The sequence below is a fragment of the Salminus brasiliensis genome, chromosome 6 (assembly GCF_030463535.1).
Source record: "Salminus brasiliensis chromosome 6, fSalBra1.hap2, whole genome shotgun sequence".
In the NCBI taxonomy this organism is placed as follows: domain Eukaryota; kingdom Metazoa; phylum Chordata; class Actinopteri; order Characiformes; family Bryconidae; genus Salminus; species Salminus brasiliensis.
This window is the reverse complement of record NC_132883.1, coordinates 20,174,110-20,186,213: the sequence shown is the minus strand read 5'-3', so window position 1 is coordinate 20,186,213 and position 12,104 is coordinate 20,174,110. Positions and strand designations below refer to the sequence as shown.

The 12,104-nt window shown below is 42.7% G+C and overlaps 1 protein-coding gene across 1 annotated transcript in view; it reads left to right on the top strand.

The window, feature by feature from the left end:
• Positions 1–12,104, top strand: part of fbxl17 (F-box and leucine-rich repeat protein 17) — a 293,591-nt gene that overhangs the window by 5,160 nt on the left and 276,327 nt on the right. The gene's annotated exons all lie outside the window — the stretch shown is intronic.

Sequence of the window (12,104 nt, the reverse complement as noted above, 5' to 3'; positions counted from 1 at the left end):
ATGAAAAGCCTGGAGAGCCAGGCTCAGTGGCGTGAGACTGTACGTGGTAGGTAAGGCATGGCTGAAGGGAACTCAAGGAGGACTTCATGGGTGAAAGACGAAACCTCTGTAACTAAATGAAACATGGGGTCCAGATTAACACAGTCAGGGCCTCTGGGTTTGTACCCGTTTAATGCCAGCGATAAACCACCCCTCACACACCCGCACTCTAGTGCTGCTTGTTCTCCCAGGACAAAACAAAAGCAGATGTCCTGGTAATAGATTTTTTTTTCCCTCTCTTTCTCCCTGACTCTCTTCTCTCATCTCTTTTCCCTTTCGGTATCTCTTCTTGCTATCGTTTCTTTTTTTTGTATCTCTTTGCTTTCGAAGTGACCCCTCCGGGCTTGTAGCAACCCACTGTGAGCACTTCTGTCGGAGAACATGTGGATCCTATTTTGAGTCTTTTGTTGTTGTTTTTTTTGTTTGTTTTGGGTGAGCAATGTTAGAAGAATTTACTGATTATTAAAATTAGCTCTGAGCAAAGGAAAAAGGGGTGGTGGTCGCAGTGGGCCGTCTCTTTTTTGCGGTGTATTTTATTATTATTTTTTTTCTTGCGGTCAAATAAGATGTTTCGGATGCCATTCGATATTGAGCTCTGTGGTCTGTGAATAATGGTTTGCACTTGCACCAAAAATAGCTCCAAAGCAGATGTGTCCCGAGGGAGTCGATGCCACCAATTAGTCAGGGTTGTCAAAAGTCCCTAATTACATTCAGCTTCTTCTTGTAAATACCACTCCTGAGAAGCTAGGCCTCCGCCAATGCCCCTCTGCTGTCACCAGGGGGCAGTGGTGCTCCTTCCATAAACCATCTCCATTGAAACGTGCTCTTGGTCCATATCAAACGCTTTGAGGTTCTGTTCAATCAATACGGATGGAATCGCAGTTTGCGCTGCAGGAAGCAGGAGACTTAGCTGTGCTTAACACCTCATATTTATCCTCAGATCAAAAACGCATCCCATTAAAGGCCTCCTTTTGCTCAGAGTTACCAAAACCCTCTCATTTTTGTTTAGCACCCACGTCTGTTAGCAATAAGTTGCAGCATTTAAAAACAAATCCATCAGAATAGCACCCTTTAGATGCTCCTCCTCAGCCGCTCGGTTCTGGCTGTCCAGATGTTCGATTTTGGCAAGAAGGTCCCACCAACCTCTCCTCTCATTAGGCTTTTGAGGAGCTGTGTTTCAGAGGAAATGTTATGTCTAGCGGCTCCATTCTTCCTTACAGCTCATCATTAAGGTCTCTTTCTCTCTGTCTAGAAGACAATTGTGAAACAGTGCTATTGTCTCGTCCTGTCCTTTAAAACTCTCCTTTTTACTGAGCATTAATTCCAGACAATTGAGCACTGATTCCAGGCAGTATCTTCAAAGCTGAAGGTTTTAAATTATTTGACAGTGGAAAGAAGAGCATCTAGTGTTGCTGTTGTCCTGGAGTTACAACAGAAGAGGCATAATTATAGTACAGTTACAATTTAATTTTTTTCCAGTCGCGCACCCCTGAAACAATGAACGCAAATAATGTAGTTACAGTCAACCCGTACTGTATATCAGTGTAGAATCCGGCTCTTGTTTTAAAATGCAAATTGCCTGGCTGACCTCATTTCCAGCTTGATCTAAGTCGCGTGGGTTCTATCCAGTTTCGGTGCTTGGCAGGCACTGTCATTAAGATGTTGATTGGTGTGTTGGTTTTAGGTTCTTGACCCTACTCTACAGCTCTTCTCAGGAAGTCATGATGATAATTGTGGTGTAATAGCATCATAGATACTCACCTTCTTTCTGGGGAAACCAGAAAGCAGTGTGCAATTACATGTTTTTTTTTGTAGGCATGTTTTCCTGGTTTGAAAAAAAACAAAACAAAAAAACACTATGTTTTGGCTCCATCTTTCTCAGCTGCGTGTGAATGGACCATCATCTTCTCTATCTCTGAGGTCATACCGCCCAGAAACTGAAAAAGAGAGTCCTGTTCTCTCTCTCTCTCTCTCTCTCTCTCTCTCTCTCTCTCTCTCTCTCTATCGTTTTTTTTTCTTCTTTTTTTTCCCCTCCCTCTCTCTCTTTCTGACTCTCTCCTTCTCAGTAGCGTGGCACCGTCAGGTCTGCCCCTGATATCTGAATCTCTCTTTCGTGGCGGCCCAAATGTTTTCGGTGACAGATCGCACAATTGCGCAACTCATTTACAATGAAGGCCCCTGGCCCTGTCCGCCTCCCCCTCGGCCCTGCTAATGGAGTAAAGTGATCCTGTCTCTGTCTCTTCCAATCAATGATGAATGGGGATGATCCGTAGATGGGCCAGCTCTTCCTTCCTCTCTCTCTCCCTCCCTCCCTCCCCGCTCTGCCTTTCTGCTCCTCTGTGCTCTTCCTCGCTGAGATAATTGAATAATTAAAAAGCTGGAACTTGTTTCTGGGCGGTCTGCATGTTACAGCTTCCCTCCAGTTGGCTTGCCAGAGTTTTTTTTTTTTTTTTTTTTTTTTAATCAATATGATCTGGAAGCATTCAAAGGTCTTAGGCAAAGTTATAGGTTTCTGAGGAGTGTCTTCATGGCTTTGACTTTTAAAGTACATTGATATGAGCACCTGTCTCAAGAGACTTTCATGCAGATAAATCGTTAGACAGTGTATAATTCAGGATGGTTGCTGTAGTATACTGAGTAACAATGTTTGCCTCCCCTGTGGCAGACTGCTGTTCGATTCCCTGGCTGGACAAGAAACACCAATCTACATCAATAATGGTCAAGACTCATACTACATACATTCACTCTACATTTCAACACTACATTCACCTACCTGTGTTACATGATTCAGACTGTCAGTGGCTTTGGAGAAGAGAGTCAGCCAAATGCTGTAAATGTAAATGGGAGAGCAGGATGCAAAGTAATGTGTTGTAATGTTAGTTTTGGTATTCTTGTTCACCTAGCCACATTATGGGTAAATTTTAACCACATTCGGATCATTTTTCTCACAGGTAGGTGCCCTCCCTGACATTTTTTGGAACTGAACTGTGTGTACAAATTCACCAAATTTTAATAACTCTCTTGTGGCTGTAATGCAGCACCACTTTGGCCCCAGTCACACCTGCCATTAACGTGCGTCTTGGGTTGAGTCAATCACAAATGATTGACTCAAAACGCATAGCCAAACACACCTGCTATTTTAAAGGTGTGAGTGCTCCTGTGAGCGCTTGTGATCAGTGATTTCTTGCATCATTTCCTCTGAAGGAGGGGCATGGTGCTCATTAATATGCCACAATATTATTATTACCAGCCAGGAGTACCGCCTTCATCTGTTAGTTACTTTGTTATTGTAGCGTGCTTAGCTAACTCGTATGGACGGAGGGCGGGGACTCATAGAGACGCTTTGACGTTCACACTACAAGAATAATGTGGTCATATGCGTCTCTGACACTGTGGTTTGAGTGATCTGATTACAATATGTCCTCAAGATGCATGGTGTCCTGTTTACACCCGTACTTTGTACTAGCTGTTTATGATCGGATCACCCAGGATGCATGTTAATGCCATGTGTGAATGGGGCCTTTGAAGCATGTAAACAACTCCCAGTGGGATCTAGGCAGGCTAAAGTTCAGCCTCCATACGGTGGGGTTAGTTATAAGACGAACCGTGTCATAGATGTCATAAAAATGATGTATTGTAGTTTTATTTGGTTAATTTGGTGTCTGAACAGCCTCTTTACACTGTCACAGCTATTTGTCTGCACCATAACAGTTAAGACCACCTATAGCTTAAAAAAAAGGTCTAACCTCAGCATAATTAATATTAGCAGTATTTAAGCAAAGAACTAGGATTGCTTGTGATTCGCCTCCCCACGATGTAGGTACGTTACCTAGAGGGGCTATATGTGTAAACGTAAATATCCATTTGTACTAGACATGCCCTCTAGTGCCCTCTGCCTGCCCTCTAGTACAAAGTCCGGATAATGTCCAAGTGAGCTGAGCAGATCGTTTTCCGGAGAATTCACAGCAGGCGTGTTGATAGCATCATTATGGATGAGTTGGTAGCCTTGTTCAGCATCTTCAATGTGCTCTAATCTAAAACACTGCTGTTTCCACAGCGTATTTTTATTTATTTTTGTATCCACTACACCGTTCCTGTAATGAGAATGCATCTGGACACGGAGGCCAAATCTCAATCTGCATTCTTCACTGTACTTGTGTTCATGTGGACCTGAGAACTGTTTAATATAAAAAAGTTGTGTTTCTCTCCCGCCCAGGTTATCGGGGATGTCTCAGGAAGTGGCTTGTATGGACTTGGCAACAACCAAATTTCCCTGAATGCATTTAGCACCATGCTGCTGTTCCAATTGCAGAATTACCGCACAGCATCCTCCTATCCTCTGGAGTTTGTACTCGCGAGTTGAAATTGCCAAGTCCATAATACCAAGGGCACTTGTCTAAACTTGGCATACTTGAGGATCTGTTGGAAAGTCTCTGGCTGTACGCTAAATGTGTGAAAGGGTATAATGTCCAGATCTGGTTCTCCGGACATTTTCCGAAATTCATATGGGGAAGCGGTTATACTGTGAGATTCTGCAGTTGTGCATAATTAACATATAAAAAAAAAAATGGAAGGGTCACAGTGGGAGTAAATAGCCTTCTGCGGTAGTCCCCCTGTTTATTGCACTAGAATGATGCATGTTCACCTGGTTATAATCTGAACAACAATTTGGTTCAGCGAAAATAATAGGTTTAATAAAAAGTCAATATATTTCAGTATATTTTAACCACACGTACATTATCGTGAACTCCTAACAGTTCTGGTTACCGATGTGACGAGTGCCTCCCACCTGTGCTTGTTCTGAAAGCTTAAAAGAGCAATAATACTGACTAATAGCTTGGTCGCTTTAGGAAAGTATCACTGGATGCCATGTAATTAGTGCTAAGTTTCCATCCTACCCAGATGGCCCAGGCTTTTAATGACCCAGCTGCGATTAGAACAATATTTGAACTCTGGGGGCAGCGTGGATAAATTGAATTTTCACCTATATTCAGATTTACTGAGCATCCCATGCGCCTGCCCCCCCCACACACTCTCTTTATGGGCAAGTAGCTTGAGAACTAAAAGCAATTAAGCAGCATGTTTAGCCAATTATCCAGCTTGCGATGGTCTCCAAATCAAATCTTTTGTTTCAGGCCCAGGTTCGACTTCACTAAAGAGCCCTGGCTCTTTAATTGGCTCACTTGTCTCCTTGTCAGCGCTGAACTGCTGAACCTGCCACTAACGTCAGCGTGAGTGGGTCTGTGGGACTCGGATTCAGAGGCTGAAACAGTGTAGAGTTTCTTCATTTTTCAAAGTTTCCATATGCTCCATGAGCTAATGGCAGTAATTGGCTTCATTTGACTTTGGGATTTTACAAATGAGAGCAGGGAGCAGGGTTTTACCTTTTTCGGAAAGACGCTGCATTAAAGGCACGAAGCTTGCGTTCACTGGGAGCACGTACCCGGGAGCAGTATGAATTTTTCAAACCTGAAAGTCAAATAGTGTTGCCTTATTTCCAAAGTAAGACATGCAGCAACGAAGTAAATAAATAAATAAAGAGCCGAAGTCACTTTCATGACAGTTTGGAGCACACATGAAATACCCCAGCATATGGATAATAATGTCAATTAATTTGTTCCTCGCAATTAAATCTGCATTCCGCCAGCGATGTTCATTTTGCAGGAGGAGGAGGCGGCGGCTTTTCTCTCCGGCTTTTTCGCGTCTCCCTCGGCTTCCTTGAAGCGCATGATTTTAATTTTCCCTTGGTGGTGATATCATAGGAAACGGCTCAGCCTGCTTTTTTGGAGGCAGGCACGAATCAGGCGGCGAGATTACACACACGCTGATCTGATTATCCCCACTTTTAATTAGCCTAAATGTCTAATGTAAATGGAATTGTTGATGACCTGAAATAGATTGGTATGTGGCCTCAATTTGGCTCTAATTACATGTATGTACCCAGTTATGTTTTTTTTTTTCCCCCTCCCTGTTTCTCATAGCCTGTGATGATTTTGACAGTGACAGCAGTGTTGAAGACTGGCAGCTTGAGTGACGCTTATTTTAAAAATGGGTTGCATGTCTGGAGCCTCTTTGCTACTAAAGCGCAGTCAGATTGTCGCCCCTAATATCAACAAAGGAAGGGTTTAATTCGATATTATTATTATTATTATTATTATAATTTTTTGCTCATTTATTACTAAAATGCACTGGGAAATGTTGTTAAAATGGATTCTAAACTTTCCACATAATAAAACATGTTATTTCTCTGTAGAAAGAAAAAGAATCCATTGCTTGACTTTAAGTACAGAACTGAAGGTCAATTTTAAATTCATTGTGGAACCCACTATGTAATTCAGCTTGTAACTGTGTGATTACTATGGATTACTATGCGGTTCTCCCGCTGGTAAAACGGAGCGCTTCCGCTATTTCAAATATTACGTTATGATTTCATGTTCCACTGTAAAACAGCTCCACACTGCAGACCCTGCCATTTACCTTCTGAGAACGTCCTTACTTCTGCCGGCTGGGCAATAATGTCTGTTAATGGTAAAACAAAATATCTGAGCTGGATTAGAGTTAAAATAGCCAATACCCAGTTCAATAAAATGTGCCTGGATCAGCCCAGATCCTGATCTGGTGGATCGAATCAGGACATTCCTACTGATTACATTTGAATAGTGTAGCAAAATTAAAGTAATAACTTTTACTTATTATTATTATTATTGTTATTATTTTTTTTACTTCTCAGTTAAACAGGGTGGATTTAGGAGTAACAGAATGATGCAGCACCTTTAAAAGTGTATATTTACATCAGAGGGGTGCTTAAGTCTTTTGAATGCAGCTGGAAGGAGGTGGTAATGACTGCTGTCTGTTGTGAATGTGCTTCTTTTAATGCATCCCATCTTTTCATGATGTGCAAAAGGAAACTTATAGAGTGCTAATGTTCCCTGGAAACTTGACATGAGAGCATCCTGCAATTACACTTGAATAAAACCAGCTCTGAGAGTAGAGTGAATATTTTCAGCTCCTTCCACTCTCGCTCAGATAAAACGTCTTTGCATGAGAGAGCGGGGAAGGTATCTAACGTTTAATTAACTGAGAATTTCCTGCTTCGCTTTTTGACACCTGGACCTCTATTTTGGAGTGATGAACTTATAATGTGAAATGAGAATGAGCCTTTTTCATAACCAAGATGGGTCCGAATTGACCTCTGTTTGTTTTGTTTTTTTTTTTCTTTGTTGTTCGTTGTTCTTCCATCAGACCTGTGCAAGCCTTGGCGAATCAGGTCAACAGCACTTCTGTCCTTTAGTCTTTGATTGCACCAATTTGCCCTCCCCTCCTCCTCGCCTCACGTTTTTTGCGGGTGCTTAGGAAATCACCCACCATGTTGCGCTTGTTTCCCTCTATTTATCACAGCTCAAAGAGGACCACTTTGAAGCTTCCCAGTCGATCACTGGAGGGGAAGACAACAAACTCAACCTTTTCATGTCATTAAAGCTTTGTTTGGAGTTTTCATCACTTTCTTTGTGGGTTGGGAAGAGGGGAAGTAATCACGTCCATTGATGAATCCCATGTCTCCTTTGATGGCTTGACGAAGTGAGACAAATTGATATCGATATGTTTTGCTACTGTCTGGTCAAGAACAAAAAAGCGCTCGGAAAGAAGCCGAGCACTCTCTAAATGTCACGTCTGGGCTGTACGATATGAGACTCAGCGAAGCGTCCTTTAAGTGCCTCGTGGGGGGATTACACCTTGAAAATCCCTGGTGGACAAAGAGGGGAGCTTTGAAAAGGTTCATCTGTTGCAACCTGAGATTGGTGATTTTATTTATTTATTTTTTTGTTGCACAAGAACTGATCCCAACTGCACATTTGGCCTTTCGGGCCTGTCCTGCTCGTACAAGGCCCCCGTGTGCTTTGATGGACTGTGTCTCGAGGAAGATTAGGCAGTCGATCTGTGTTCACTCAACAGTTATCAGTGCCGTGGATGGTTTCCCAGAATTCTTAATTGAAATATGTGTCTCTCTCGCTTTCTCCCTCTCTCTGGAGTGCTGTATTTTTTTGAGCGAGAGTGTGTGGTATGTCCCTTGGAGAGCCGCTCAGAATAATTTATGTGGCCCCGGTGAATGAAAATGGTATGCGCATTACTACATAAGATTCAGTCACAAAAAAAAAACCCTGCAAAAATTCCAGCTATTTGCTGTCACATGGATGTGGATGCGTGCGTTTGAAATTCTGGCTTCACTAATAACTGTATGACTCTGTGATTATCTAAATGAACATGTCATTTTATGTCGTTGCTTGTGGATGAAAAATGAGAGTGGTGCGATGAGAGTACTTTATACTCTGAGACATACCCTGCCGGGCTGTTTCCCAGCCTGCAGGGGGTGCTCTAAGACTAGTCTCTGGCTGCAGCAATGCAAAGCTTTGCTTATGAAGTGGACTAATGTATGTAGGCAGGGAGGAAACGTTTACAGCTCAGATATGTGATTGTGCTTTGACATGTCTTCCACATGTTAGGCAACCGATTTGCACGACGCTGATTTTGGGTTGTCATTACACCTTTTCTGATTGGGGAAAAACCATCGATGGTCTGCTGTCAATTATCCAGAAATGTCAGTAATTTGAGTGTCCCTTGCCTATCTCTGTATTGACCCTTTTAACCGGAAGCTGTGGGTTGCATCTGTGCTGCTTGATAGTTTTCCAGGGTTCATAGCAGTGCATAGCAGTGAGCAATGAACAAAACAGACACAGGCCTAGAAGGTGTTGGTGACCCTCAGAGGTACATCATTGGGACCTTTTTGTGGTTCAGATTAAATCATTATGCTATTATAAGCAATATTCATATGTTCTTGCATAATTGCACCAAATACCCTATCTACTTGTAGTCGTAGACCTCTAGAGCCTGGGTTCGGGAACACAGAAGGAAGGAGACGTACTAGGTTATTGACACTTCCGCAGGTTATATGATGATTCATGGCTAGCTGCAGACCCCTGCTCACCTTTCCGCCCAGCTCTCTGCCCGCTGATGGCTTTTCCTTTTGTCTGAGCTGCAGGAAATGTGACATCATGGTCGCCATCATCTGTAGCCAGGAGGCCTCTTTCCAAAGGGTGAAATGGAAGCCTTTAAATGTAATGTAGGATGGCGAATGATGAATAGCTGCTGGTTAGCTGCGGAATCTGTGGGACTGTACAAGGTTAGCTAGGCCTCTGCTCTTTCACCTCCGCTTATTCAGTGCGATGCCTTTCTTCGGAAAACTTCGTCCTCATAACGTTTCCTTATTCTCCTCATCTCCGGTTTCCAGCGTCTGTGTGTTCACCTTTTAATGCTGGCTTTGTACTGCTTTTAGTCTCTTCTTTGTTTAGTTTAAGAAGTCTTTACACTCTCTCTCTCTCTCTCTCTCTCTCTCTCTCTCTTTTTTTTTCTCTGTCATTTCTCATGCCACCCTCCAATCACTACCTCTCTAGCCTTTCTCCTGTCTCTCTCTCTTTCTCTTGTCGTCTTTCTCTCTCTGATTGAGTGCTCCTGATCTGCCCTAATCATCCAGCTTCATTACGACTGATGGATGCGCTTTCCAGCCTGCCATTTGTCTCCCGCTCCGAGAACGAGGAGATCACAGAATGCCGAAGGGAGTGGCTAACCACTCGCTGTCCTGTTGTTGCTGCACCTGGGAGGTGATGTAGTGTCTTAGTCACACAGATCATCTATCCATCTTCTCTGGACCAACAAGACAGTTATATGAGGCGTGTCTTCTGGATGGCTAAGGACTCGCAGTCTTTGTTCCTGGTCGTTTTCACCGCTTTTGTCGTATATCTGTTGCTATGGTTGGTTTCTCCTGAGTCTTGTGTCTGTGATTCTCATGCTCTGATTTTGAGGCGTTCCGTGGAGCTGCTCTGAATGGCCGTTTTAAGTAAAACGACACAAAAGACTTCTAACTCAAACAAGACAACAATTTTACTAATGCAAATAAATAAAGTTAATGTATTAAACACGCTCAAATATGAATGCCACTCATTCTAATACCCTTTCCCAGTGTAACTCTTTGAACCATGCTTTAGTGTGCAGCAGCTGCTTGGGTGCTGTATGTTGCCCTGATGGAATCTGTGGCTGAATCTTGACGTGTAACTACAATGCGGTCTGTGAAAGTGAAATAATGGCTTTTACACCCAAATATGTCATCCATTATATGTCCATTTTAGAACCATAGCCTTAACATTTAAAATCATCTGACTAATATTGTGTGGTCTGCCAAAACGGGGTGGGCTGTTACGGTCCAGGAGGGCCGGATTCCTGCAAAGTGTTTTGCTTTTCCTGCTTCGCACCTGATTCAACTCACCTGTTCATTTCTAGGGAAATCAGCAAACTGTGTCGGACTCTGGCTCCCATTGCCCACCTGATGCTAAAACTCTGACCCGTCGAAGCTTAAACTCCACAAGGCAACACATCAGCTTCAAGAACTGACTGATTACTTGTTGCTTAATGTGTGGATCCCACCTCTTTGACAGGTGCCATTGTAACCAGTAAATCACTTGTTACAACCCTTTTTGAATCAATAAGACAAATGGAATTAATTGTGACTAACTAAACAGTCGGTGCGATTAATCGTGATTAAACAGATTAATTGCTTGACAACCCTAATATAAACATGCACAGATTATCCGTATTATACACGACCTGGCCAATCGGCTTCTTTCACTAGCTAAAAAATAAACAAGCCAACAAAATAAGCCTAATCCTCATCCTAAGCCACGATTTTAATATGATTAACATGTTTCATTTGTAGACTAGTCTACTACACTGTTTAAAGTACAAGTCCTTTGAGGACCTTTTGTATGTTCTTCAATTAGAAACGTAAGGTTTTTTTAAGGAACCTTCAGTAAACCTTGTTCTTTTAAAAAACACCTTTAAGGAACCTTTAAAAACAGCTTAAGAGGGTTTCAGTCCCAAGAACCTCCAACAGTTCCGCTAGGATCTTGTAATTTTCACAGAGTAGTGACTACTATTTCCAAAGGGAACCAAGTCAGCCTAATTTGAGTCTTCTGCTAATAGGCCTGTTTACAAAGCAGCATGGGCGGATTCTTCTTTATTGATGTTTGAGCAGGAGGTGTTTTTTTAGCGGCCGCAGCCTTTGCGCCTTTGCACTTGCTTATTTTTCATACGCTCCTTGTTCAATAGGTTGTATGGTATTGAGCATTTTAGCGGACAATCTTCCATGGCTGACGACTTTTGTTCATATGCCTATGGGTTGTTTTTTTTGCAGTCATGTGGGGGAAAAAAAAAAAAAAACCTACCAGCGAGGACATGTATTGCGGTAGCACACATCGTAGTTATGTCGGAAATTGACTTATGTGAGTTCTGCGTCTAAACTCGATGTCTGAGACTAATTTTGAGGCTGCCAATGGAGTCATTTTCAACTCAAACTGGCCAATTTGGATCATTGGAGCTTCCCTGCTGTTCTGCGTCTCAGTCACCGCTTCCCTACCTGCTTCCCCGTCCTCACATTTATCTGAGGTTTGGAGCTCTATTGTTTCTCCAAGTGCAGGCATCACCTAAGCTCCAGCTCACTCCCTCCCCCTTCACGGTCTGGGAAGCTCTCATTACCGCCGTTCGATAGGAGGAATAATGAATTGGTTTAATAAGCACGCCAGGTCCATGTGGTTAATGAAGGTATGACCGACACCCAAGCTGGTAACAGCACGTTAACGAGACGGTGAGGTCAACAAGGTCACAACCATCAGGTACCACTGTCCCTCTCTTCCTCACTACCTCATACCAAGAGGCTGTCTGCCGGTGTCCAAGAGGAAGACTGGCTCATTCGGAAGGAAAGCTTTTTGCTAAGAGGAGCTATCTAGGCAGTAACATCTGAATGCCAGGATACATTTGTCATTAGGGATGTCTATTACGGTAAATCATTTGATTAGGAAATTATCCTTAGTAATTATTTGATGTCAGAATTAAAATGCATTTTAAGTCCACTTAATGCTTTCTGTCACAGCCCCACCTTTTGTATGCTTTTTTTTTTTTTGTTAAGTAATATTTTTACATTTTAGGGTGCTTTTGCAGATCCAAAATAATAGTGGGTG